We start from the raw sequence: 27379 nt of genomic DNA, 5'->3' as shown, positions 1-27379 counted from the left end.
AAAAGCAAAGTTACTGCCCAGCTTCCTGTTCCTTAGATCAAACCGACCGTCTGCTCGGCTACGTTTCAGAGTGAGACTTGTGAGTTAAGAGATTTTATTAAGACGAAGAGCTTTCTAATGCCAGGACCCTAATATTTATTCCAGTGAAGAAAATAGAAGCTAAACATGATATTTCGCGTCATCTGGATGAAATCCATCCGTCTGCACAGTCGTCACTTCGAAAGCGAGCTGAAGGTCTCTCGCTTCATTTCTTTTAACTGCCTCTTTTTACGAAGCAGCGCCGTCAGAGCTCCGTCACAGCTCTAAACGAACGGCCTGAGCGAACGGGGTTGCTCGGCGGAGGTGGACGAAGTGGGCGCTGGCGTACGGGTTCCGCGCCCCGCTCGCCTTGAGCGATCCGGGTTTTGTGAACTCGGGTGAGACGGAACAGCGCGGGGCCGGTTCCGATAACCTGTCGCAAGCTGCTTCCGACGAGCTGTCGCTGCTTCTCACTTCCAGAAACGGGGTGCAAAAGGAACTGCGGAGCTGGCACGGAGCGGCCCGGCGGTGCGGCCGCTCCCTCCGCCCTAGCCGGGGCTGCGCTGACTCCTAGCGGGGCTCCCGGCCCCCCGCGGCTCAGCGCCGCCGCCCGACGCTCTCCCTCCGGCCAAGCCCGGCTAGCCCGCCCCCGGCTCGCCCCCCCAAGCCCTGCTCGCCACCCCCCCGACTCGTCCCACCACCCTCCCGGCTGCTGCGGGCTTTCCTGGCCGCGCTCGGCCCGCGTCAGCCGTAACGGATGAGTTCGGCCCCGTTTTCACACAATGTCATCTAAATTCACCTTGTCCCAAACACGCAGCCTCATAAGGTACGTGACAGGTGATGAAAAGATGGAACTGAAAAATAAAACTGTAAAACAGGACTGGTGCTGATTCGGTAGTACCCAAACTGCATCCTGATACAGCCGAGAAACGGTTGGCAAACGCCAGAAGCTCTCTGCAGCTGGGATTTCAGACACGTTTTCAGCAGGGCCTTCTCCCCTCCCCGTGAAAACAGACACGCGTTCCCATTTAACAACTAATTGATTTATTTAACAAGTTTCTTGCTACTGCATGTTTTAACAGAGAGAACTTGAGAAACAAAATTAGCATTTATTTTATTCCTCTTTAAAGTTTAAATGTTTACATAGAAACAGCCTTTACTTCAGTAAATACAAAATTAACACACACAAAAAGTACATTAAAAAATAACAGAATCACGACAAACCAACAAAAACAAAACAAAACAAACAAAACAAACAAAAAGCACAGAAAAAGGATGAGAATTCAGAGGATCCAATGGCAAGGAAGGCGAGATGGGGCAACTCTGACAAGGCATCACGATCCTTACACCTCAGTAGTTGAAGTTGTCGGTACAACAAAAAATACATTACAGAATTAATTACCTGTCTTTTTATATACATATATATATATACATACACCATATTATTTCATGATATAAATATCTGTAAATTCTGTAGGCAACATAATTAACACATGAAATATATAGTTTGCTCTTCGCTGGAAAGTCACAGGAGTGGCGTACGAGCGCTGCGCAGCACAGCGTTGCGCTACTGGACAGCAGTGAGCAGACCGTGGACGTCCAGCCTGCATGCGATAGCCCCTTGTCTCTTTGCTGACCTGTGCTATTTCTCACACGTTCAACGACACAGTGAGAAACTCCGGTCGCCATCGGTAGAGATTTCCAGCGCTTCATTTCCTGGCGTTAGTCTGTTACCCGGCTTAGGCGTAGTCACCTGCCAGATCCCCTGTTTCTCATTCCCTTTTGCACTTTTATAACCTGGCTTCTAAAGATATCTTGTAGCTATCCGAGAGACTGGCTTCTAGGTTGAGATATTTGGGATACGCGGTTCTTCGAGATGCCTTCAGGAATCTGTAGAAATATTTAAAGTAGGGAGGACAATTCACGATCAAATCTTGTGATACAAAAAAAGGGGATCTATATAGCAATGGCTAACTTCAGATTCAATCCTTAACAGTTTTTCTATTGCTTTGTTATTAAAACTTAACATTCATTTTTCATATATTAAGCGAGCAGAGCATCCTTCTGACAGAAGTGCTACGTTACCTCCGACAACAGCAGGTAGTAAAGGGGATAGTAAACTTTAAAATCAGGTGCAATTTTAAAAAATCATTTCAAGTGATCAAATCTCTTTTTGTATAATGGATACTGTGACTGGCAACCTACACAAGTTACGTTATAAAACTATTGCTGACTCTGCTGTATGTGCTAAACAGCTGTATCTTCATTACTTACAGATGTTACAAAATTTCCAAGCCAGAAGGTGAAAAGGGGAAGGAGAAAAGTAGTCTAAAAGTTTTACAACTTGCATTTTCACTAACAAAGGTTCAATTCCCCCACAACTGCTTTTTTATGGTTTGTTGTTTTTTTTTTTTTTTGGGGGGGGGGGTTGTGTTCTTTTTTGTGTTGTTTTGTTGGTTTTTTTTTTGTTTTTACTTTTATTTTTATGTTCTGTTGAAGCCAGCTCAAAAGAGGCAAATCTGAAACCAAAGAATGACACCTGCTCCTAAAATCAAACAGCCTGACTTACACAAAACCTACCCCAAAGGTAATTCAATTCAATGGCTGTCAAGGCCTGTCTGAAAGTTACTGCTTTCACTTTGATCAGTGGTTGCACTGATCACTGACAGCCATGTCACGAATGATTCTTATCGCTCATTCATCTACTATTTCTTTGCTTAACAGTGCAACACATAGCAGAAGACAATGTTCATCAGTTCCCTTGAGGCTCCATGATAAGTTATCATTTGTTCACTTTCATTTTATAACTCTGGAAATTCCTGATTGATGAAAAATCCTGCTTAGTCATTGTCCTGCTACTCTTCTCTTTCCAGTTGGCTAGTGCTTTACTTCACAAGAAGCATGTGCGCTGCTTACAGATACTTTTGTTACACTTCCCGGGACAGTCCATGGAGAGTTGGAAAAGCATATTTCCTTCAAATAGGGATCGACTCAAAAAGGTCAAGAAGAAGTGTAGAAAGAGTAAAGAAATCTCCCAGAGCGATGGCACGGCTCATTTCAGGAGGCCTTCTTTTTAGTTCTGAAATACTGAGACACAATTTGATTCCGCGAATGGCAGGCAGACCTTAACTGTACTAGTCGAGGAAAACTGGCCCCCTGATTCGGTGCGTGTGTACTGAGTACACTTATCATATGGTGCTTTATAACTCTTTCCAACCTGAAAAACAACAGGAAGAATAATTAAATCAGAACATAATAAGATAGCACAAACAGAATAATGCAATAGTAATGCAGCCCCTGGTAGAAGGGCTGGGATGTCCAAATCAATCTGATAGTGCTGAGGTGTTTATTTCCCATCTACCGAGCTCGCTCGCTACCAGCCTCCACAAAATCCCTTTTCTGGTCACCTACGTGGAAACAAGCACAAGCTGGTGGCAGAATAAATCTAGAGGTATGAACAGAAATGCTAAGAGACACCACAGAATATATCTGGTAATATAGGTGGAATTAAATATAAACAAAAGAAAAGTAATTCTACAGTATTTCAGCTTTTTTTGTTAACAGATGGAAGAAAAGCAAATAGTTTGAAAGAGGAAAATAATCTTTGTAATAGAGGTTAATGGATAAAAGCAAAACCTCCTCACAGTAACCATCTTTTAAGTGGAAGCATAAAAATTGTCCGTTAGCACAAGAGAAGCCAATTGCAACAAAACTTTTCAGGGAAAGAAAGGATGACACAGAAGAGGTGCAGAGCTCGAGAGATACCAGAGGAGAAATATCGCTTAAGTCGGCCACTGGGTGAGATGGCATCATTAACTGCTCAGAGCAATAGCAGGAGGTAATAAAAGCAAACTGCCAGCTCACATCTATGCAACGGTAAGCTGAGAAGACCCAGTGTATTACCTGGGTGCATTAGTGAGTTGCACTACATGCACTACAGCAGCTATGACGCTTTCAATTTCTGCCCAGGCAAATTTGTAGCAAGCTTTAGTACAGTTACATGGCTCGCTCAAACTATTTAGCCCTGTATCTTCATGGCAAATTAATGACTCTGCTTCCAGTACTGGAGCAATATAATATGATGCCATCTCACTTATCTGTATAAAAGCAGTATTGCACAATGTCACTGCCCCCTACAAATTCCTTCTCTCTGCTGCGTGCCAGGAAGAGGGAGTGACATGATTTCCTTTCCTGACAGAGTTAAATTATTTTCAAGATAGCAGTGTCTGCAAGATGCGCGCAGCAAAGAGAGCGGCCATATAAACTTTGCAGTCATTCATCTTCAGGGAATCCCTCCAAGGGTAATTTCTGCAGTTTGCTAGAGCAAAAATGGCCAGCGCTGTAAAAACGACTTTACAAAAATTGAACAGAAGATTATATCCTGCCATCCTTCTGCAAGACATCACTCGTACTGCCCTGGATTTACAGTACACCCTCTCAACAGTCGTTGGTGGTGGCAGGGGCTGTGTTCAGCACTGACCTGCTGGCAGGTGGTTTGACATTTCATTGGGACGCCCTGGATGCGGTCGGTTCACATCACAGCATCCTGCTCATCTGTGCACACACAATCTTCAAGAGGGCTTTTTGGCACCACTGCCCCAGGCTGAAAAGATAAAGGAAATCAGAGAGAAAATGTGCTGGCAAGAATTTGGTGGGTGTGTAGAAACATATGTCCCTCGGACTATCAAAAATTAATGATTATACTCAATATTTATTTTTGGCAGAACTTCCTGGAATTGGATCTTTAATTGTGAAACCGATGTTGTCGATATCATGAATTTCACATGAGGCTGACACACCTACATGCACTGAACATCTTGCGTGAGTTGTTAAGTTATCTCATAAACTCCATACTTCATTTCTTCCTCAACTTGATCTAGTTATTGGTCTTACAGAATCTAATGAGCTTTCAAGTTTGTGATCCATCACTGTTCTGACTTTTACACTCTGAAATCTAACAATCTTTAATTATATCATTTACTACAGAAGCTGCTGGTCTCTAGGATCACCCATTTATCATTATTATTTCCAGTGACACGTAAGGTTACTGGCAGGGAACAGTTATGAACCGCTTCAATCATGTTTCTTATCTGGCTGTTGACAATAACAAGTTCATAAAATTCCAAATCAGGCTGCATCAACCCATGGAAAGAAGTGTCTGGAAGAAGACCTACCTTAAATTCAACTCCTTCAGAAACACATACACCTTTTGGTACTGTAAGAAAAGAAAATGAAAAGGGTGCGCTAGGAATGATATAACCAGTTTGTTATAGTACTCAGCTCGGAATTCTCAGTGTTTTAGAGAAGGCAGAGAGTAGAACTGAGTTTATTTATTTGCTAAGCCACCATAGCCTGCACAATGGAAGGAAAAGCATAGCTAGTACACATCGCTAACTGTCAGTCTGAAGCCCACACTTAATATCTGCTCAAATGTTATACACAAAGTTTGAGGTAATTCTATTTCCTACTATTTTGCATGTACAAAACTAATTTGCTTCACATAGTTTTACCCATATTTGACATCAGCTGAGCTTTTCTTTCTTGTTAGCCACCTTGCTGGTTACTATGTAAATGGGAAGCTGGGTGAGGTATGCAATTCCAGACACAAGATTTGGCAGCAGAACTTTTGGATAGGTTGTGAATAGTCACAATCAGAACAGTTTCTTGAAGCTTGACCTGCTGTAAAGCTCTTTCATCAGCATATAATTCTAACTCATGCTTCTCCTTCTGTTCCCCCACTGGATGTAATCTCTAACAAAATATACACGCTCATCTTAGAGAAAAAGGGAAATGACAGAAAAGTGTTAGATTAAAAGCAAATGAGTTAGAGTGGAAAAAATGAAGAGGTAGTGACTGAGGGCCAGAGATGTAAAAGTAGGGAAATGCAAGGCAGAGCTACCTACAAGGCTCTATCTAAAGAACCGTAGCTAATTTCAAGTCTCTTACCTTTCTGGGAGGAATGAGCCCAAGACAGTCACTCACAGGAGCCAGAATGGTAGCACAAATGAGGCTTTATTTCCCCATTTTACATGTCCTCTTTATCCCTCTCTTCTGAAAGTGTTAATGAACTCTGTCAACAGATGATTATTCTTTACAAATTTAGACTCAGTAACCTTGCATCTCTGCCCACTTTAAAAGTAACAAACGGTACTGCAAACGGTACTATTGCACAGAGAATTAGCCTCAGGCAAGGCACGGTCAGTGAGTTTCTAGGGCAAGTGAGATATTCCTCCAAGGTAAGACAGCAATCTTGCTGCTTGAAGCATTTAAAATCAGACAAATCTTCAACAAACAGCATCAAACTTAAGGAAGAATTACCTTCTAAGCTGTACAGTATGTTTCCACATTTTCCTTGTGGGTTCCTGCAGGTCTTCAGACAAGGTGCTCCACAGGGCTTATAGAATCACTCATGTTTGTCAGTTGGATTGTAGTAATTGCAGAACACAGCTGGAACAGAGGGAAAACAAACAAACAAACAAACAACCTCTAAGTCTCAGACACTTTGAAGGATTCATTTTCCAATTTTTGCAAATAAGATCCTATAAAGTCACACACGTGTTGAGATACTGGAATTCTGCTCTTCCTTCTTCCCCATGTGCCCAAGCACGTGGAGCACCTGTTTACCGTCTGCGTTTCCAGTGCCATACTTACAGCAGATGGCTGGCGTTCTCCAGTTGATACAGACACCAGCTGTGCTACAGCTTCTCGCATAAGCAGCCACTGAGGTACAAAAGCGCTCACAGTCACCCACACTGTCACTGCCACAGAAGTCAGAAACACAATATTCATAATATGGTATTGGATTCACCTATCAAAATACAAGCAGGTCTGTTATCACAGCTGTACCTCTTGCTCTACATTTTAATGAAAGAGCTCCAAATTTCTGCCATCCCTGGCAGTTTCTTCAGCGGAACCATCTGTGACAATCTGGGCTTGTCATGACACAGCTAGGATATTTTACAGGAGGTACTTCTCTATTTTCACCTGTCTGGTAGATGTGGATTTTGAATCTTCTCTTTCTTATTTGTTAGCGGCATTTACAGTCAAGTGTCTTTCCAAGCATAATGTCTGCAGAGTTAAACTACCTAGCTTTGGGTTACCACAGCTATGTAGTGCCTGTGCTTTCTAATTGACAGGTAGGGATGGAGTATAAAATGAAATTATATTTCCACTGCATTTCACATTCCTCGTGTTTTAACCTGTGTCAGCATGTGCTAACCAAGGAAATCAGGCCAACTTTACTCCTTAAGTGACTTATTAAGCTGCACTGAAGCCTCACGTAGGCATGTCTCGTTAACAATTAGCAACTCTGTTTCAGTTTAAAGTAATTTGATGCGTCTAAAATGAACAAAAAAACTTCTTTCTTTTGGTAATTTGAATAAACTATCCCAAGGATACTCATAAAAACAGTCCCACGCTGTTATCTCTAGATGTTACAAACTGATACCCAGCTTTTTACATCTGGTAGCCAACTATTATCCTCTTTGTCCTTGGTTACCAAAACAGGCACCGCTGTTTCCCCAGTGCCAAAAAGCAGGATTTAACTGCCACAGTAAGGAAAGATTTTGAGACAGGTAGCCCCTGTTCTCAAGGATGTCATGTAATAGTCTTTAATAGTAACAATTAGTGCACAAATATGCTGCATAATAGCAACTAATGCCTAGTGTGAAAGTACTGATGATGGGAGAATAGGATTACCTTGCTGTGGCACACTTCAAAGATGCTACTCTTAATGATGCTGCAGTGCTTCTGTCCCAAGGCAGATTTGAAAGGCTGATCAGCACACAAGTCCGTCATGTTGATATTGGAACAGGTACTCGTTATTTTTCAGCTGTTTCCAAAATCCTGGATGCTCTACGGACTGCCCTCTGGTTGTGAAGTCATTCCTTAAGCGGCCATCAAAGTCCCCACAAAGGCCACAGGCTTTTCCCTGAGTAATTTGTATAGGTGCATTAAGTGGTTTGGTTATTTTAAGTATAGCCCACTCTCTGACGGAAATAAACTACAGAACAAGCCCAGGAAAAATAGCTGCGAATTTCTAAACAACCATCGAAAAATGTTTTAGAAAAAGCTGTACTGGAAGTGATATGATCACTCTTTTAGCCCACCAGTACTCAAAGTATCCTGCTTTACTTCTAACTCCCAGTATTTTGGAGCATTCCATACCAACTGGACAATGAAACAAAACACAAAGCACGGCCCGCTCACTGCTTCTCGCCCATGGGACCGAGCACTTCTCCAAGCCCTGAATTTCAACATGGGGTTTCAGTTCTGGGTGTCGTGACTTTGAGTTTGAAATTGTAACTCGGTCTGCTCTGCACCTACCTGGGAAGATGGTGTCACATGAACAGCGACTGTCGCCTTCTGGTCCCACGTGAAGCTCATCCCTTGAGTTGTTTCGATCACAATATAACCTCCTCTGAGATCCACCATATAATTCTTCTCAGCTCCAGGATCAGTGGCTATCTCTTGAATTCTTCCTTCCAAAAGCCTGACTTCACTGCTCTAAAAGGAACAAATATATTTCATGGAGGGAAACCAAATAGAATAATAGCTCTGGAATTCTATCTTTTGTCCTTCATCTCATTTTTCTGTAGTTCTTACAGTACATCTTGGCCTGTCCCAGGACACGTAAGCTAAATACAAGACCCACTGAGTTCAATGGGAAACATCTGCCTACGCATGACAAGTCTTACTTCACGATCACATAAATTGTCCTCATTCTAGACAAAATCTATTTTCCTGGCACAACAGCTCCTGAGTGCGTGGGTAATTGGGCATGCCAGAGCACTCCTTGTCACACCACTTTGTTTCACCCTAACCTCACCTCCCACTCTGGGATAAATTTCTTTGTTCTTTTGTGTTCACCCTGGGGAAATGCTAAAGCTGAGTTGGAAGGAAGAAACTCTTCCCTCTGTAGTTGATATCTGCCCTGTGCACAAACCATGGCACAGAAATATACAACATGGTCTTCTATGCTTTTTTTTTCTCACCCATGCACCTCTAATATCACAGATGCACACATATGTATGAGGAGTGCTACTGACCCCTGCACCTGCTCCATTCCCTGCAGAAGTATCCAGCCCTGGTAACACCAACTACCTACACCCTTCACAGCTTGTCTGTCTTTGCTTTCCAGCTATTTCATTAACATAGGTACTCTATACCAACAATGGAGCTGGAATATAAAGCGAAAGCATATTTAACTGCTACAAAATCAAGAGTACAGCTCCTCAGTTAGGAAGGATTCTAGACAAACCTCAAAAATCAGCATGATCTTTCGGGAGAAGATGGAGAGTGACTTCCCGCAGGCATCATTCTGAATTATAGTTTGGAAGGTGCCAGGATCCATGTTACTGGGACAAAAATCCCTTGAAAAAATAAGATACCATTGTATTAGATCTTTTCACTCCAGTCTTAAACATTTTCAAGAGATCTAAATACATCATCCTGACTTCTGCTATTTTGTCATGAATTCACCAAAACTGCAGGCGTTTTACAAGAAGTAGCAGCTGAACTGCTCATACTTTATTCAGGCAGGAATTTCAAAGAGAAAAGCTGAGGTTGAAAAAAGAGCCTCTCGTAACACCAGTCCTGCACAGCCAATAAGTTTTAACTATTTTTTTTATTATTATTATTATTTTTTTTTACCTCATTAATAGCAAAAACAACTGATTTGGAGATGATAAAGTGTATCATTCAGTACTAACTTATTATATATAATTGTTGTACATAAATTGAGATCCATATGCTAACCTTTGCATGCTTTTGGTAAAATACTACTAATAATAATAACAATAATAATAATAACAACAAAATAATAATCACAGAATCATTAGAATTGGAAGGGACCCTTAGAGGCCATCTGGTCCAATTCCCCTGCAATGAACAGGGACACCTACAGCTACATGAGGATGCTCTGTCAACCTGCTGTCCCTACTGTCACTCTTGAATGGTCCAGAGAAACACTGATTTTCAATGCCACATCAATCCCCTCTTTTGCAGATGGTGGTTACACCACGAAAGGCACTCCAGCCCACGAGTTAATCATTTAGGATCACACAGTGCCCTCTTGTGTCATTTCTGAGAGTTAATTGCTTTGGTTTTGTACTGAAGTATCTGCTCTGAGTATAAGAGCAGAGGGGTTAAGCTCAACTCACCAATGTTCATTATTTTACATGAGACAGCCTTTATAGAATCAGAATCATTTTTGCTGCAAGAGACCCTTAAGGGCCATGTAGTCCAACTCCCTACAATGAACAGGGATACCTTCACTAGGTCAGGTGCCCAGAGGCCCTCCCGCCAGACTTTGGGTGCCTCCAGGGATGGGCACCCACCGCCTCTCTGGACAGTCTGTTCCAGTGTCTCACTACCCTTACTGTAAAACACTTCTTCCTCAAATCCAGGCTAAATCTCCCCTCTTTTAGTTTGAAACCATTTTCCCTTGTCTTATCAAATCATTTCTCAAATGGAACCCTGCAGTGTTAGCTGTGAAGAGCCTGTGGATAAGAATACAAAAAGAGAGATACCTGAGCTAGGATATACTCACAGTATCCCAGGAAATCAAACTTCTCTCCATCAAAGCTCATGTAGTGTCCATTGCCGTACACAGTGCAGGTTCCCTTGCAGGCATTGTCTGTGCAGTTCCACTGCCCTTTGTTACAGGTGCTGTGGGGTGAAATGCAAAGGTTCACCGTCTTTGTACTGAAAGTTGAATCCTCTGCAGTGCTTCAAAGTAATCTGCTCTGAGACCATGCTGTATAATGCACTGCTAATTATAAAATTCATGTTTTCTACCAAGACACGTTGTGTATTTTGATTACATTTTTTTTTATTTTTTTTTCCCTATAGATATCACTAAGGCCTGACAGCAGACGATGGGGATTTAAGTCCTGAGCTCAAGATGAAGAACTACATAATTCAATGATATCTAACACACCTTGCGGCCAGTTCTGTTCCTTATCACAGTGCAACACTACCTCTCAGCCTCCCCTGGCAGACTTCACCTCCAGCTGAGGCGCACCATAGACAGAAAATTTTAGTTGTTCCCTTAGCACAGATACTCTGCAGTTAGTTTCCTTGTGTGCAGTCTGTTCTCATAAGAAAACAAAGACCTCACTGCAATAAAACCTCTTAATGGCCTCTGAAAGAACAACTCCTTATCGGGGTTTGGCCTCACATTTTAAATGTATTGCTTGTGCTAGTGATAATCAAACTGGTGTTTCTAGGTGTTACCTTCTCCTATTTTCTCACTAAATAATGGGTAAGGATTCAAAGAATGTAACCTACCAGGATAAAAAATATCTCTGAGAACTACAGCAGAGTTACACCCACAATTGAAACAACTGGAGCATTCATCTGTCTCACTGGGAGATCTATGCACCCAAAAGAATTCCAGGTTGCTGGAAGATCACCGTGGTTCCTCCTTCCTCTACATTCAGCCCTTTTCTGGGCGTGAGCTGAGCCCCACAGTGACAGACCCCCTTCTTCGTTGTACAATGAGCAGCCACAAAGCAGCTCAGATGTGGTTGGGATTTCTAAAGCTGAAGTGAAAGCAGTTTGTAAAAAAAACTAGGAAAATTCTTTGACATTTGGTAGCCATTCCCTTAAATACAAGCTCACACATTGTGGTGCAGAGAAGGAATGAGGGAATGCTTCCTTTTTTTTTTTTCTTTTTTTCTTTTCTTTTCTTTTTTTTTTTTTTTTTTAACTTTTTACAAGATATTAGATAGTACCAATGGTGAAGAGAAAGGCTTCGAAGGCACCCTGCCCCATGGATGTACTATGCACTATTTTTAACAGCCTTTGTTACAGAACAAGACTCCCAGGAATAACATACCATGCATTGCAGTCGACTCTGATGGTTTCTCCAGGTTTATAAAAGTGCTCTCCGTGGACACAAGGTCATTGGTCTTTGGGAATACATTTCCCATTGCCATCCAACACCAGCCCATCAGGACACATGCAGCCAGAGACATCCTGTGACTTACTGCACATATAAAAACATGATACAAGGCAATACATTAATGCAAGAAAATACAGGGAACCCGCAGAAGCGTCAGTGCTGGACACCAAAGTTTTTTGATTGCCTTTCAAAATGCTGTGCCAGTATGTTAGTAACAATCAGGCTACAAGCCTCACAGCTAAGTGGGTAGCTGCAGCTGCTGCGTTATCAGTGGAGCAACTGGTCTTTGTGAAGTGTAATCTGTTACCGCCAGCATTTGTTCAGGACAGTCGCACGTGCACAATCATGTTGCCCCACACTCGTGGCAGGAGGTGAAGCCCTCACACAGTGCACGTCCTGCGTCTCACAGCTCTTCTGACGCTCTGATCCAACAGCACCAGGACCCGCCGAGCTGCAGTTGAAGTAGTACATAGGAGCTGGCCAATCTATGGGATGAAGAACATTGTAGGAAGGCCATTTGGTGAAAGTGATAAGGATCATCAGTCCCTCTGTGTGACTGAGTAGAGCATTTCAGATGGCAGCATTTTTCTCTCATTTACAGTTTCCATAAGATTTCTATTCAGTCTACCAACAGGATGAAGAAGGAGGCAGACAGCCTCTGAGCTTTGGGAAATATCTTTTAAAGAATTCAGCAAGTCTGGGGTCATTCTTGTAAAGAAAACTGTTACCAATAACTCACACATTATAGGGAGAAAGTAAAAAATCTGCAGACTACTAAAATGCTAGAGAAAGAAAGAGATGTAGAGAGAAACATTATAAACACTAGCTGCCACCGTCACACTATTATTTAACAAAATCTCACCTTTTACCAGGACAGTTTCTCCAACGCAGTCTAATCATCTTTGAATGCATTTGCTAAAGAGATTCCATAAAATGAAACATATCAGCTCTTCACACTTGTTTGTCTCACTAGAGAGAAAGCCTCTGCAAAGCTTTGCTATTAACATAAGTAACAAATTCCCATCAAAATTAATATTTGGTACAGATATGAATTGCCATCCCCAGAAGGAAGATAAGACCTAAAGATGAAATTCTTTGACCTGCCACTTGCTTAGAGCATGCCTTCCCTAAATCAAGTCTTTCCTCAGCATTTCTTTTCCACTCCATGAGATAGGAGATACCTTCTCAAGTACGAGGCCTCCTAAATTACCAAGCAAATTTGTGTCTACAAAGCAGTCTAAAATTGTAAGAGAAAAATCTAAGAGTCAGAAGAGAGAGAGAGAGAGAACAGGCATTTAAAGATAAAAATACATTGTTAGCATAATTCAGCCCTCTCCCAATATTCGTTTGCATTTATTTGATAACTCATTTTCTACCCTGAGCTGGTTGAAAATGAGGAAAAGGCAGTTGTTTTGCACTGGAGATGCAAGAGCATTACCTTACCATTAGAATTCACCCCCCTAGTTTTCTCCTTATGTTTAAAAGCTGAGATTTTGCTTTTTTTTTTCTGTGGGCAATATATATTTTTTAACAGCCTGCAGGACGGTGCACATGGGGATGGTTTTGACTCCTTTTCATCACAGACCAGAAACTCCCCTCTCAAAGCCCATATCCTGTTCCCGCTGTAAGCAAATATTTTTTTACACAACAGTGAACTTTCATAGAGATAGGTCACAAACATTACATGTTTTAAGGTTCTTGTTTGCTAGCAGGGATATAGAACCTTAATCTTCACTGTGGCTGCCCTTCCTGCCAAGGGAACGATTACTTTTGTAAAATCAAGCAGAAATTAATCACAATTCCTTACAGAAAAATGAGCGCATTCAAGGATTAGAGCAGGGACTTCCCCAGCAAGCCCAAGTATTCAACCTTTGCATCGTTAGCACAGCTTACCACAACAGTTTGTCCTCTTGGAAAGAGTTGCCAGGCTGAACTATCTTGCCTTTGAAGTAGCAGGGACAGTCACATCTGGAGTCACACATTCCTCCTCATCATTGAGGTAGGTACCTTCAGGACAACCACAGCCCTCCATAGGAGTGATCTGAACTTTACACAGTGGATCAGGTTCATCCAGCGAGCAGCAGGACTGGTTGCAGTACTTCACACTATACTTATAAACCATAGTCTCAGCACACTCCTCTGAGGGATCTTTGCAAGAGAAATAAAATGGATGTATGGCCTTCTCTGTGCAATCATCATTCATGCTGTTAATGCAGCTTTCTGCAGGTTGAGATCCATAAACATACATTTTCCTAACCAGAACTCCTTGTCTTTCAGTGGTCTGGGAGAAGCCTGTTCACATAAGTCTGCTTAAAACTAGGTGAGATTAAATTCTGAAATACCCATCAGGGTGCATCTCGACTGAATAACAGTCAGCATCATTTTGTACTTGGAAAATTTACAATTCCATCTTATGTCAAGAACTGAAGGCAATAAATTCTCACTTCTCCATGTTGATAAAAATGAGTTTTCTCTCCACAACTAATGATTTATTTGAGTAGAAAAAAAAAAAAAAAAAAAAAAAAAAGAAAGAAAAGAAAACTTAAGTTATTTCATAGAGTTAATTTTGGGTATTGGGCAGTGATAAGGAACTCTGCTAATCATTTGATGTTACCTCTTCTTTTCATCCTTTAAAGAAATAAGGAACCAAATTTTTAAGCACCCCATTGGGTGGATCGAAGAGTAAAATACTAAAAATATAATAGATCTCAACTAAACCTGTAAGACAGTGAAAAGCTGATTAATCTTTGTGTGCTAACAAGAAATATTAATTTCAAAACTCTGCCATAAAATCAGCAGCAGGGATCTGTAGGGATTCAGTTGTGTATGGAAACAGTAAGGAAATCAGTAGGATCAAGTTGTGTAAGGAGGTATCAGGAATGAAAATTTCAAGAAAGGCTGGCATCCAGATTCCTCTGAAATTCAGTGAGAACTGGGGACCGAGTCCTCTTGGACCTCTTTTTGACTCAAATCCCCAAAGATAAGGCCCGTTGCTTTGTTTCCCAGACATGAAGGCACAGGAGGGTTGCTTACAGGGAATTGCACTAATCTTTGCAGCAGTATTATCACCATATCAGCCATAGACTCCATGCTTAAACAAAGCTCTGTCTGGTTTGCCAGTCAATGACCGTTGTATGCTTTCTCAGATTAGTTTGAGTGCTAGGTGTGTGTACATGTGGCAAACCACCTCCAACAACAAAAGCCAGTTGGTTTCTTGCTCTCAGCTGGAGCAGGCATGATATCTCATGTTTCAGTTAGGCAGGCCATATTTTCACACTTTATAGGAGTGTTGTGAGGATGCAGCAGCTGGTATATATTAATCACAATAGGTCATGTAAGAAAGATATTAATAAGTCCGTGATCTCAAGTTAATATCACAGTCCATCACATATACCAAAAGATTTATCTGACTGGCTGTTTCAACTGTTAATTGTTAATAATATCATTTCTAACAAATGCGTCTCCTTTCTCCCTTTAATTATTTGGTGGCAAAAGACCAATTTTGGTAAAAATTGACTGGTAAGAAGAAGCTTGTTTTTTTACAGTACCCACAGTCACAGATTATGTAGGTTTCACAACTGGAAGCATAAGTGCAGAGCACATGAGCATACTAAAGATAGTTCCAAGGCAGCTTGAACAAAGAGAACTAGACAGCACTATGATTTAGAAGAGACTAATAGTCTGAGTAACAAGAAGCTCAGCTAATGGTTTGTGCTTCCACTAAGGATTGTCATACACATGAACTGCCTTCCATTTGCTAGTGGGGTTTTCTTTTTCATACACTCTACTGACTGCACTGTAGCCACCCCGTGCAATATGACCTGTCTCAGATGGTGCCTGTAGCACAGCACAGCTGCCCACAGCTGCAGGAGCTGAAAGACCCTTCCCACCTGCCACCATTCATTTATTTTCATGCTGAAGCAGGCAAATCTCATTTGAACTGTCTGGTAAGTAATAAAAAAAAAAAACAGAAAATGTACTAAACATCAGAAACTACAACTGGTGAGTTTTACTCTCAGCTCCAATAGCATCCCACAACAAATTCTGGCAGTATCATATATATATTTATATGCAGACTCCTCACGCAGGATTTATTGACTATTTATATGCTCAAATACACACTTACTTACATTCCAATAAACATTTATTTATTCTTAGATAGTCCTGAGATGAACATACTTTTCAATGCTTTCACGTTCTCAGAAAAAAGCAACATGTATTTATGAAAAGTCAAGCTATAGCTTGAAAAAATGCAATGAATGAGAATGATACTGTGTGCATGGCCAGTGCCCAAGACAGAAAGGTTGAATAGAACTGGAAAAAAATCTGTCAGAATTACAATGCAATGGGACGCCCATGGATCTGAAACTAATCGAACCGTGACTCCTTGTGATTCAGTACAGAACACACCTATTGTGATACTCACGGACTGTGCATCCTAAGATCCTCTTCATGAAGTGATATTGACAGGCAGAGGTTTCTAAATAGCTTATATATGCTATTCTATTTTTAAAAGATCTGTGAGCTTGCCTGAGCTCAGAACCTACAGGCTGCCACAGACTGCAGCCTGAAGATGTTCCCCCACATCCCTAACTCAAGACAGTACAGGATGCATACCACAGATCCCCTGTCTCCAGCCCTTAAGGGTCACGTCTGCCGCAGTACAGTCTCTGGAGTAAGTAGAGCGCACGCTACACAGAGCAACTTCACTCTTCTCAGCGTTACAGGTATCGCGCATACATCTCTAGGGGACAGAAAAGGACATGGGCGTTACGCCTGAAAGAGCGAGGAAATATTCAGCAATTTAATAGGCTAAAGGGCTATCCACAGTTACCTGAGTTACAGTTATAAGAACCTGAAGACACATCATTAAATCTTACGCAAAATGTCAGGTTTGGGTATTGTCTCAGTAAGCTGTACCTCACAGAAACCCTACATGAATTTTCTGCAGTTTTTGCAGGAACTGCTTTACTGTGCATAGAAATGTGGTAACTTGCTAGCTTAGTAATGTTATACAGCTGAGCACCACGAGCTATGGGCAACTTCCTGCATTTTAAATACAAATAGAGTAATATCCTTCCACACTAAAAAATGGAATATAAACACTGTAAAAGTAATGTATATTCTCCTACAGGATGTGAATTTTAAATGAAATTATGAGATCAAAACCCCTTTGCTTGATTCCAAACAGAAACACTGATTTATCCTTCCAAAGGCTGAACAGTTTTCAAAACCAGCAAACCCCCTTTTACCTACTTTTCTTCCAGATCATGCAACAGGACTGTCAGTGATGGCAGCACTGCTCATGGAAGACAGTCACTTAATCAGTATTTTCAGGACAGCAGGCAAAAAGACCCATTGTATCTTGCATAAACTCTCATTTTATTTTTCTCATCAGCATCAATGAACTTCAGAAACTCACATTACTATAACACACTTAACTCCCAAAGACCAGACCATCTCCCCGGCAGATCAGCTTCTGGACGAGAACAAACCACTGATTTAGGCTGCTACCTTACCTTGATGTACACAGAAGGGTTTACAACAGAACGGCAGGCAGCAAATGTACTGCTCATATTAAACAGAAGAGCACACCAGTGTTGAGGAAATTTTTCTGAATGGGAAAAAATATTGTCCACAGTCACTTAAACCAAATTACTACTTGAATTTGTTTAATTACAAGGTATCATACAGTCCTAAAATGTCCTGAAGTGTTCCAATGATGCTGGAAGGAAATAGTGGGCATGAATATACCAACATGTTAAGCACGGTTGGATGAGCAAACACTCATTTTCCTGAAAGAAAGGTTTCATCCTTCTGAATACCAACACTATTAACATGGCTGGATTTACAAAGCATCTGAAAAGAAACCTCCCCATTTTCATTGTTTTCCATTAAAACTGTCTGATTCTTCATGAAATAAAGTCAAGGAATTACACAAAGCATTTCATAATAAATCATAACAAGTGAGCTTTTACTATATATGGTAATATCTAGGAAACTACACTGTAAATCCTGCATATATTCAAATCCAGTCAAAATGAGGAGCTGGACAGGCAGCTGGTACAGTACAGCGCCTGCTGAAGTCAGTAGTGATGATATCTTTTCAAGCTCAGCACAGTTGTAGCAACCTAGATTGGAAGACTGGGCCCAAATTACACTCTATCTTAAGCCTAAATTGCTCTCATTGATGATGTGTGTGCTTTGCAAGTCATCAGCAAGCAAGGTGCTGGCTCTTTTTCCAGTGAAGCTGTCACCTTAGAGGCACAGAGAAAGCAACATATCTTTCTAGAAATAGCCTCAAAAGCAGAGACACCTGATGTTTATGAGACTTAAGCTTTTTCAGTTATTTATCCATGAAAATTATTTAGCACTGGTAACTCAGGGATGAAAAGCCTGCTACCTTTGTCCACACTGTTTGAATGAGGATCTTCAAAGCTGTCCGCGACATCGAAACAGCTGGCACTGGTTTTGCAAGAGTTACCAAAAGCAGCAGCTGAATCTTCCACAGCTCCAGTGGCTGTTCTGAAGTCATCGGACTGGATGTTATTGAAACTGTCGCAAAGGCCCTGAGTGGGTGGCAGTAGGGATAAAGAAAGAGGAAGAAGAAGAGGAGAAAGAATAAGAAATCATAATACAAGTGGGAAAAGCAATGACTTCACGATAAATACCCTCATCTATATAATAGTGCTTGCCTGAAAGAAGCTCATTTTCCTGATCTCCCCACAAATCAGACAGAACCACGTCTTTAGTTTGTAATTGCTATTTCCTTTATTGCAGTAGCACTTAGTGAGAGCACGGAAATTGGAAGCTGTGTAAATATGCTTCAGTAATCACTAACAGGCAGAAAAGTTCCTTCCCCAAAATTTACAAAGAAGTTGGCAAGAGCAAACCAAAATGAGTTGGAGGGATCAGACGTTATCCAAACACACAGATAAGAAACAGAGACACAAAAAGTTCACGAGAGATCAGTGGCAAAACTGAGAACACCGTCTGTATCTCACAAGACTGTAATGAGAGCATGCTTTTACAGATAGAGCCCAAAAGCTGTGCGCACACTAAACATCACAGAGGTTATCTTCAGCAAATTGAAGGGTTTGGGCAATCTTCCATTGCAGAAAGGTATAGATCGAATCACGGGTTCTAACATTAAAAAGGCAATATAAAATCAAATTTTTTATTCCCTTATAGATAAGCAGCTATAAGTTGTTAAAGAGTGAACACATCCTACCAGATGTGCGATTCTGATAAGAATGATCAGCTGTTACACAGAGCTGCATTACAGGTCTCATTTGCACTCAAATCCGTACTCCAGTTGAGCTCAAGATTTTGATGAAAAACGTTGAGGGTCTGAAGACGGTGATGCCATCTAAAGAGGAAAAGAGTGAAATGGGAAAAAAAGCACTTCACCAACCTTTAAGAAGCTGAGAAAACAGGAACTCCATTTTGCCAGCACGATGTAACACGGGAAACCCACATGGAGTCCCAGAGTGTATCTACCTAAATGTTAATTACATTCTGATATTTGCTAATTCACTTGCTACCTTGTGCCAGTCAGTCGCCATCCTACTGGTTTTGTTTCCAAGATGTCTTGCTACTCTTATCGTATTATATGTTGATTCCCTTCAAAACTTCTTCCATTCTGTCCCGGAGGCCTTTGTTAAACAAAGAAGCCAGGGGGGTCGGGTGTGTGTGATTCCAGTCCTTCCCGATATCTCTTCAGGCACATCCTTAGCTATGTCATGACTTGCCTATTTTTACAATGTGTGCAACAAAACATTAAAACATACATTGTTGCTAGTTTATACAGGTATATTGTTAATTATTTTAACTTCTCCTCTTTGGATCCTTTATTACTCTGGTCTTATTTGAGCAGCACCAAAAATAAGTACTTCTATTTTAGACAGCTGGACAGACAGGAGCTTCAGTCTTTGTACCTGTGACTTCTACCTAATAACTACTAATTGCTTCACTTATATGTTGAGACCTTGAAATAAAATATTCTTATCTTGTTCTAAATGCAGGCACTACATTTGATTCTGACTTGAGCTAGAGCTCAAATGAAAGCGATGTATGATAAAATATCCCAAAGAGTATCTCTCTGTGTTACTGGAGTTCTACACAATAAGCAGGATTACCAAGTGCCAGTCAGCCAGTTTCGTTCCATTTCTAATAGTGAAACAGATCAAACTTCAACTTCATGTGCAACATTGCTCATGAATGAACCTGTCAACATATTTATTTCACATATGACACAAGCTACAAGCAAGCTTTATTCTCCACTAGGCTACACATACACCTAGACTTGAAACTGGGAGGCATTTCATCAGACATCCTCACCTACAACACTACTAATTAGAGAATCCCTCTCCTTTTTTCACATCTTTTGAAAAAAAAGTGTCCTTTCTTTCCTCTGGTCCAGCATCAGGATCTGCAATCTTTAGAAGTTTAGTTCTTCCAAGACCCAGTTGAACACTCTCCTGCGCCACCTACTGTAGTGAACTAGCTTTAGCAGGGGCTTGGACTCAGTGATCACTTGAGGTCCCTTCCAACCCCTACGGTTCAGTGATACTGCATTTCTGTGAAGAAGGAATTTATTAAATTACACTAGAAGAAACAGTTTATTCACTGATTTTAGTGTAAAATTGTAAAGGAAAGAAAAAATCCAACAACCTGCTAACTGAAAGGAAATATTCTCCATCTTTGTCCCTTGCTGTGTGACCTATTGGAAGAAGCAAACTGCCTTACCAGGAGGACAGAAGCAACCATCTGTACTTTGCATACAAGATATGGCTTTGCATATCTTGCTCCTTTCTGGGTCAGTGCACGTGTCAGCACAGGAGTTCCACATTCTGTGTACTCCATGTCGTTTGGGCATTCCTGATCTGCAAAGCCAAAGAAAAATGTGGTATGTTAATGATGAATTTATGAACAGTTAAAAATCATTGCATTGCTGCCCAACTCCTTCCTCCCTTCCCTCAAATCTTGGCTGCAAAACTTTCTATCCAGATGTGTCATGCCTTCTAGAGGAATGTCTTCCAATTGATTTTACTTGATCTTTTGAGTAAATAAGAGTAATAATAATGCTGGGAAATATTATTTACTTAACATTATTTTGCTAACTCAAGGTTGGCTGAAGTCATGATTCTAACAAAAGACAACAGGAGCTGCAATAACTTACTTTTACCTCAAGCAACTCTCATTCTGGCATTAATCTTCCATCCTAGTTGACAACAGCTGTTTGGAAGAACTACCTGTAGTCTTCACCCCAGATTGGCAGGGGTTTCCTGCTCAGTAGCTGTAACTACTGAGTAGTAAAGCAAAGGAGCAGCTAAGAACAGGTATGTTAGACTTCTGTGTTAGTTCTTTAGACTAGACATCAAAACTTCACATAAGGCTAGACACAAATTAAATGAGCATAGTAAAACTCAAAAAAGAACTGACAAAAGGAGAAGAGAGAAGGTGCTAAGATGCAAGTTCTAATTTAATCTGAATCCTTTACAGCCCTTTAGATCAGTTATTTTGCTATAAATTTGTATCTCACCTTTACCAAATCTTTACCAAAATAACACAGTATATAACTTCCTGGTGTAACTTCCATTTGGGTTAGGATCAGGAATCTGGCATATTTCGATCAAGAACCGCTGATAGCCTTGGGAACAATAATCACATGAGAGTCCTGACCTTCCTATTACACCTCATCGCTTTCAAAGATTTGGTTCTTTACAAGTACATATGGTCTTACAGAATTTTGTATGTGTAACGATCACACAGATCACTTTGCATTATACTATTGCAACCTAAAGTGCAGCTTTGGATGCATGAGTATTCATCCAGTAACTTGCTGCTTTGTACAGGCTAAAGAAGCTGGGAAGACAGACACACAATTTGTGTATTACACCAAGTACAGGGACATATTTTCCCAAAGGACTACCAGACACTTGACCCTAGATCTGAGAACTCTTTCTGACAAAATCCGAAATTTAATTATTCCTTCTGAATGGTAGGTGACAATATTATTATTTTTTTGTGACTTAAAAAGCCCAGATATTACACAAAAGGATGGCGTTTAAATTTTGGCTTCAGTCCTGCAGCAAATAAACTAGAGTGCAAGCTTCTTGTCACTCATACTCTGCTGCAGGACTGCAGCCTCATTTGTTCGCTGCGCTGCCCTCCTTGCCGTTCAGAACTGCACCTGAAGGTGTCAGTGGATGGCACCGTGGTTACTGCAAAGATGCTCAGTAAAATCTGCCTGGGTCACCCATGGCACTTTCTTTTCATTACATAGCCAAAACTGATCACACCTGATACCCAACTGTAAAGTGATGAAAGAAGAAGGGCAATCGTGTCACATTCGAGACTGCAGATTCCTTAATGTTTGGTACAATCAGTGGGAAACCTGGCAATGCTGCTGCACGACAAGTGGGCAATTAAACTGGGTCAGCGATGTTTGAGAGACACTCGCAAGCAGCAGAGAATCTCAAATCATCCCACAAACTTTTAAACTGCTCCATCTTTGGAAATGCTTGGGTTTTTCAAGATGTCTGTCCAGAAATCTGAAACCCCACACAGAGGAAATAGATGCCAAGTTTCATGTGATGCATAACACACTCCTACATTCAGCATGCTGTGTTCATAGCCTACCGTCCAAAATTAAATCATTCTTCCTATTACCGTCATCATTTCCACATAGATCACATATTTTCTCTTTATATGTTTCTTCCAGGTCCAGCTAAGAAAGAAAAGCAAAGAGAAAACTCAGGGTTTAAAGGTTTCTTTTCCCATCAGCAGCATATTACAACATGTCTCTTTTCCCATCAGCAGCATATTACAACATGTCTCACCACAGAGAAGCATAGTGGCAGAAATTCTCGTTACCTGTTTGTAGTAGTTACATTTGCCATCACAGTGCTGCCATAAAACCTACTGACAGACAAGCCGAATTTAAACAGGAAGATGATTTTTCAACAACTGGCAGTCCTACCTATCCAACAGCCAACTGAAGCATGCTGAATACTGGACTGATCCCCGGTCCTGTGCCTCCCAGTAAAGAATACTGGATAGATAAGTGTATCCTGATGCTGAAAGCTACAGAGAATCAGTTTCTGGTCAGCTTTTATCAGTACAAGTTTTCTTTTTTTTAGTTCATAGGCTAAATGGAAAACTTCATAGTCTCTCTAAGGAGGGATCTGCCCTGCATAACTTGTTCTGCTCATACACAGAAGCAATAGAGACAGGATAACACTGTATGGCTTTTCTAGATAGAACTATTGCAACTTATCCTTCTTACATACTTGGAGCATAATACTGGCATTGCTCAGGCCTAGTTATAAATGGCAGTGCTTTTCCTACAGGTAAGTCAATCTAAAACTGTGTCTACTCCACAGGTGGTGCCTATGATATCTCAGGCATAAAACAGTACAAAATGGGAGGGAAATGACAAATGCTTCATTAAATTAAATCCTGAATTACCGCCTGATGGCTTCCTGATATGTACTTTTTTTCCCCATTCTGTTCACCTTCTACTTATTATTTTCTGTCTTTCTGGTCTGCAAAATAACTTCTGTTTATTTAATCTCACTCCTGACTGAGGAGGATAAACGCTCGCACTCAAAAGTGTAAACACACCTCCACTGCAGAGGTTATTTTGGAGTATATAGGGGAATTGCCCTATAGCAATGCCTTGGAATGAGAGATGCCAAGGTCTTCTCAAATGACTGCATGGATTGGTTTCCCACAAAAAGATGTGCACAGGGAAAGAGTTGGGGTCACCAGCTGTACCTTATGTAGGAACCAGGTAACTATAGAGATGCTGTCTGAAGCGTTGACATTGTTGTTGTTCCCTGTGGCATCTTTTGTAGCGTAAAATTGCTTAGGGAGGCCTTGGCATTGCAACCCCACTCCTTTGTCTTCTGAAACCATTACCTATGGCAATAGGCCCCATCAACACGTGGATATGATGATACTTCCCAACCACCACTGCCCCTCTGTTTCTTATACTAACATGGTGCCTGCATCATGCTCTGCTTTTCATCATTTATGAAGTTCACTAAGAGAAAAACAACTACCTGGCTGTTCAATACTAAGAGAGTGTCAGCCCAGTTCCACTTGAGCATCAGACCCAGCTTGGAGGTGACTTGGAAGTAAGCACAGCTGTCCTCAATCAGGATACTTCTCAAGCTGAAGGGCAGAGGGATCCTGAAAATTGGAGGGAACAAAACAGGTTACACTGAGGAAAAAAAAACAAAATAATCATTAAAAAAAAATAAAATAAAATCTTCCCAGAGATCCAGGAAAAAAGAATAAGAGTCAAAAGGAGGCATATAAGCCATGGAAGTCAGCCTGCACCCATGCTAATGCATTAAGATTTAGTATTATCACCTTCTCTACTGTGACATTCTCATGACCCACAGCACAGTTTTGGTCACGAGCATGTCAGTATTACATTAGCTGGTCTATCAGTATCAGAATAGCTTGTCTGCTTCATATGAATTGAGGATCTGTCTCAGAGTGTTGCAGGGAGCAAGATCCCAATAGTGGGATATTGCTCGCTTTGTAAGGATACCACAGGTTCTCACAATCTCTCCAGGCTTTTTTCTTGTCACTTGGAAGTTACAGTGATATTTTTGCCTGTTTTGCTACTGATGCAACTGTGTTACTTTTTGATCTTACCAAGCCAATTTCTTCTCACTTTCCTGAAGCCTGAAAAATAGATCAGAAAATGTCTAGAACATGTGAGATTTTTGCCCCTTCAATTTAGGAGATACATCTGAGTGATGTTATTCTATATTTGGTTGTTTCTGGATGGATAACAATAGAAGACAGTACATAATGCTTCTGATTTTCCCTCCGACAGGACTGTGAAGGTTATTTCCAGAACCAACATCTGCCTCAGCCCATCACACCCAAATGCTGGGAGCAGGACACAGTAATACTCACAGAGTATTTTTAACCTACATTATTTTATCTTATTTATTTTCAGATCACTTTCTGGTTTGTTTCAAACTGAAATTAAAGGAGTGAATTTTGATTTCTCGAAATACTGCCCTTTGTGTAGAAGACCCCATGGCAAGCTGTGATCCACAAAGGAGGGCCACTTCTGCACAGTCTGGAAATGGTAAACTTCTTCTAAGAGAATGATCTGTTCCTTAATAGCAACAAACAATGCTAAAGTTAGTATCAAAGAAATAATGTTATGGAAAAAAAATAAATACAGATTTTCTACAAAATCAATTTTATAATTAAAGTGTTGATTTTATCCTTCCCCTCTCCTACCCTTGAATAAAGCAACATCAAGAAAGTCTACACCATATGCTTTGTTGCATACACATTGCCTTTCCTAAACACGTTGTTGTTGTTGGCCTATGAGAGTTGTCCTTAAACATTCTCGCCATCTTGACCACAATGGGCTGGACTTTTCACAGTACACTGTTCAGTATGCTAACGCACACAGCTCTTTGCTCACTGCATGGTGGGATACCTTTTCAGACACATCACCCCTTACTAATACACAGCAATAAAACCACAGTGCTAGAAAACAGTAGCTAGTAGCATCTTTACTTACTTGTACCCATTCACTGTGATGCCTGTCTCTTTCACCTCCAAGATCACTCCATCAGTAGTGACAGTGAAGTAGATCAGGTGACTGTTTTTGTCACTGCGTCTGATTTTGATGTTGAAGTCATGGTAGCTGTCACTGCAGTGAGAAGCAAAGACATATGTGCAGGTTCCAGGAAAAGTGAACTTAACGTGGTCAAATGTGTGCAAGTGGAAATTGCCCAGGCGGTGCACTCGCTCCTACCAACTGTGGAGACCTGGACTAAAGAAAGACTCAGAGCAATGAGGTTAATGATATTGAGGTTAATGATTGACTTTGCATGAACTGTTTTTTTTTAATTTTATTTATTTATTTTTTCTATTGCTGCTGTTTAAAATTGTAAAGGGAAACATTTCTGAATTCAAAAAATGTAAATTCCTGGAAGATGCCAGGATGCACCACAGGTCACCTGAGTTGGTACAAAAATGGCAGCCTTCAGTCTCAGTGTCTGAGGTTGGTGCCAGCTTCAAAAATCACCTCACAGCTGCTTATTTTTCATCTCTGACAAACTTGTTTCTTGGAGATGAGCTGTATCTCTACCAATGATATAGACAGGAAGGCTGCTCTGAAAGTAATGCCTCCCATTTTATTATATTGGCCCAAAATGTCTGAAGCTGATATTGGTGGTACAGTAGTAGAGGCTGAACCTTCCCACCAATATCCCCATGTTAGATTTTACTGCTGTGTGACAGATGGCAGCAGACAGGCAGTCTGACATGGAAGTGCATATGAAACAAAGGAGTAAAAATGTGTCACCAAATTCCTCTGTGTGGAAAAAAATAGGAAGCATTGCTTTTGGAGCAACCTGGATACTTGAAGTGCATGTAAGACATCACTTAAGACAGTAATTTCTATGCCACTGATGCATAAAGCAAATAGGAACCAAAGAAAGCTACGCATAGAATTAAATAAGATAGTCCCACTACATCTCTTTTGGGCCTCTCTAAATAGCAATTAAAATGAGCTTTGCATTTTTGACTGACCACACTAGGAATATCAACACAGCAATGTCCTTCAAGGTAAATCACCACTGATATATTCAGAGAACTCTGAAGTGTTATGAGATGTTCAAATATAAGAAGCAGCATCTTAAAGTCAGAACCATGAAACAAAAGCTCAAGTGCCAAAAGGCTCTTACAGGAACAGCCTGTTAAAGAGACTGTAATTTGCTATAGGTGTTCACAGCAATGAAGTGGGATAGTGTAATTTAGCACTTTTTTTACACAATAATGAAGGGAAATGGGAAATTTTCACTCCTTCTTGGAAGTGTAATTGCTAGAATTACTAAGACAGCAGTAGCAGTCACATCAATTGCTATTGATGTAACAATTGTGTATCAAGTGTTTGGGAAAAGCATAACACGTTCAAAGACGAACTAGGAGGCAACAGTACAAGACAGCACAACAATGCGGTTACTCTCAATGGGGTAATTCACACTGGACAACCAAGCTTAACATGCATTATATAAAAACGTATGCAAAATGTGTTAAAAGGATGTCACCTTTTTATGATGCAAATTACATGCAGAGAGTCTTCTTTAAGAAGAGTCACTTAGGACATACAGCAACTGATATACCACACACAGTGCTGGAGAAGAAAAATAATGAAATAACAATAAATGATTAAAATGACTTAAAGATGAGAAGACATAAAGCATAACAGTATCTGGCATGCCTACAGCTCTTAAAGGATTATGTTACATTTTTTGATTTAACAACTCCAGCTGTCACCTAAGGAGATAAATAAGCAAAGAAAGAATCTTAGATTTTTTTCTTACCTATCTGAACTGGTTCTTTCCCCTTGCAAAAACTCCAAATGAGGCAGAAGATCCAAAATGACCTCCCCTTTTTTATTTCCAT

The 27379-nt window shown here is 40.8% G+C and overlaps 1 pseudogene; it reads right to left on the bottom strand.

The window, feature by feature from the left end:
- Positions 1 to 1808: 1808 nt before the first annotated feature.
- Positions 1809 to 27379, bottom strand: LOC140254850 (mucin-5B-like; annotated as a pseudogene).

Source organism: Excalfactoria chinensis, chromosome 7, assembly GCF_039878825.1.
Source record: "Excalfactoria chinensis isolate bCotChi1 chromosome 7, bCotChi1.hap2, whole genome shotgun sequence".
NCBI lineage: Eukaryota > Metazoa > Chordata > Aves > Galliformes > Phasianidae > Excalfactoria > Excalfactoria chinensis.
Note: the sequence above shows the minus strand (reverse complement) of the source record. Positions and strands in the feature narration are given on the sequence as shown.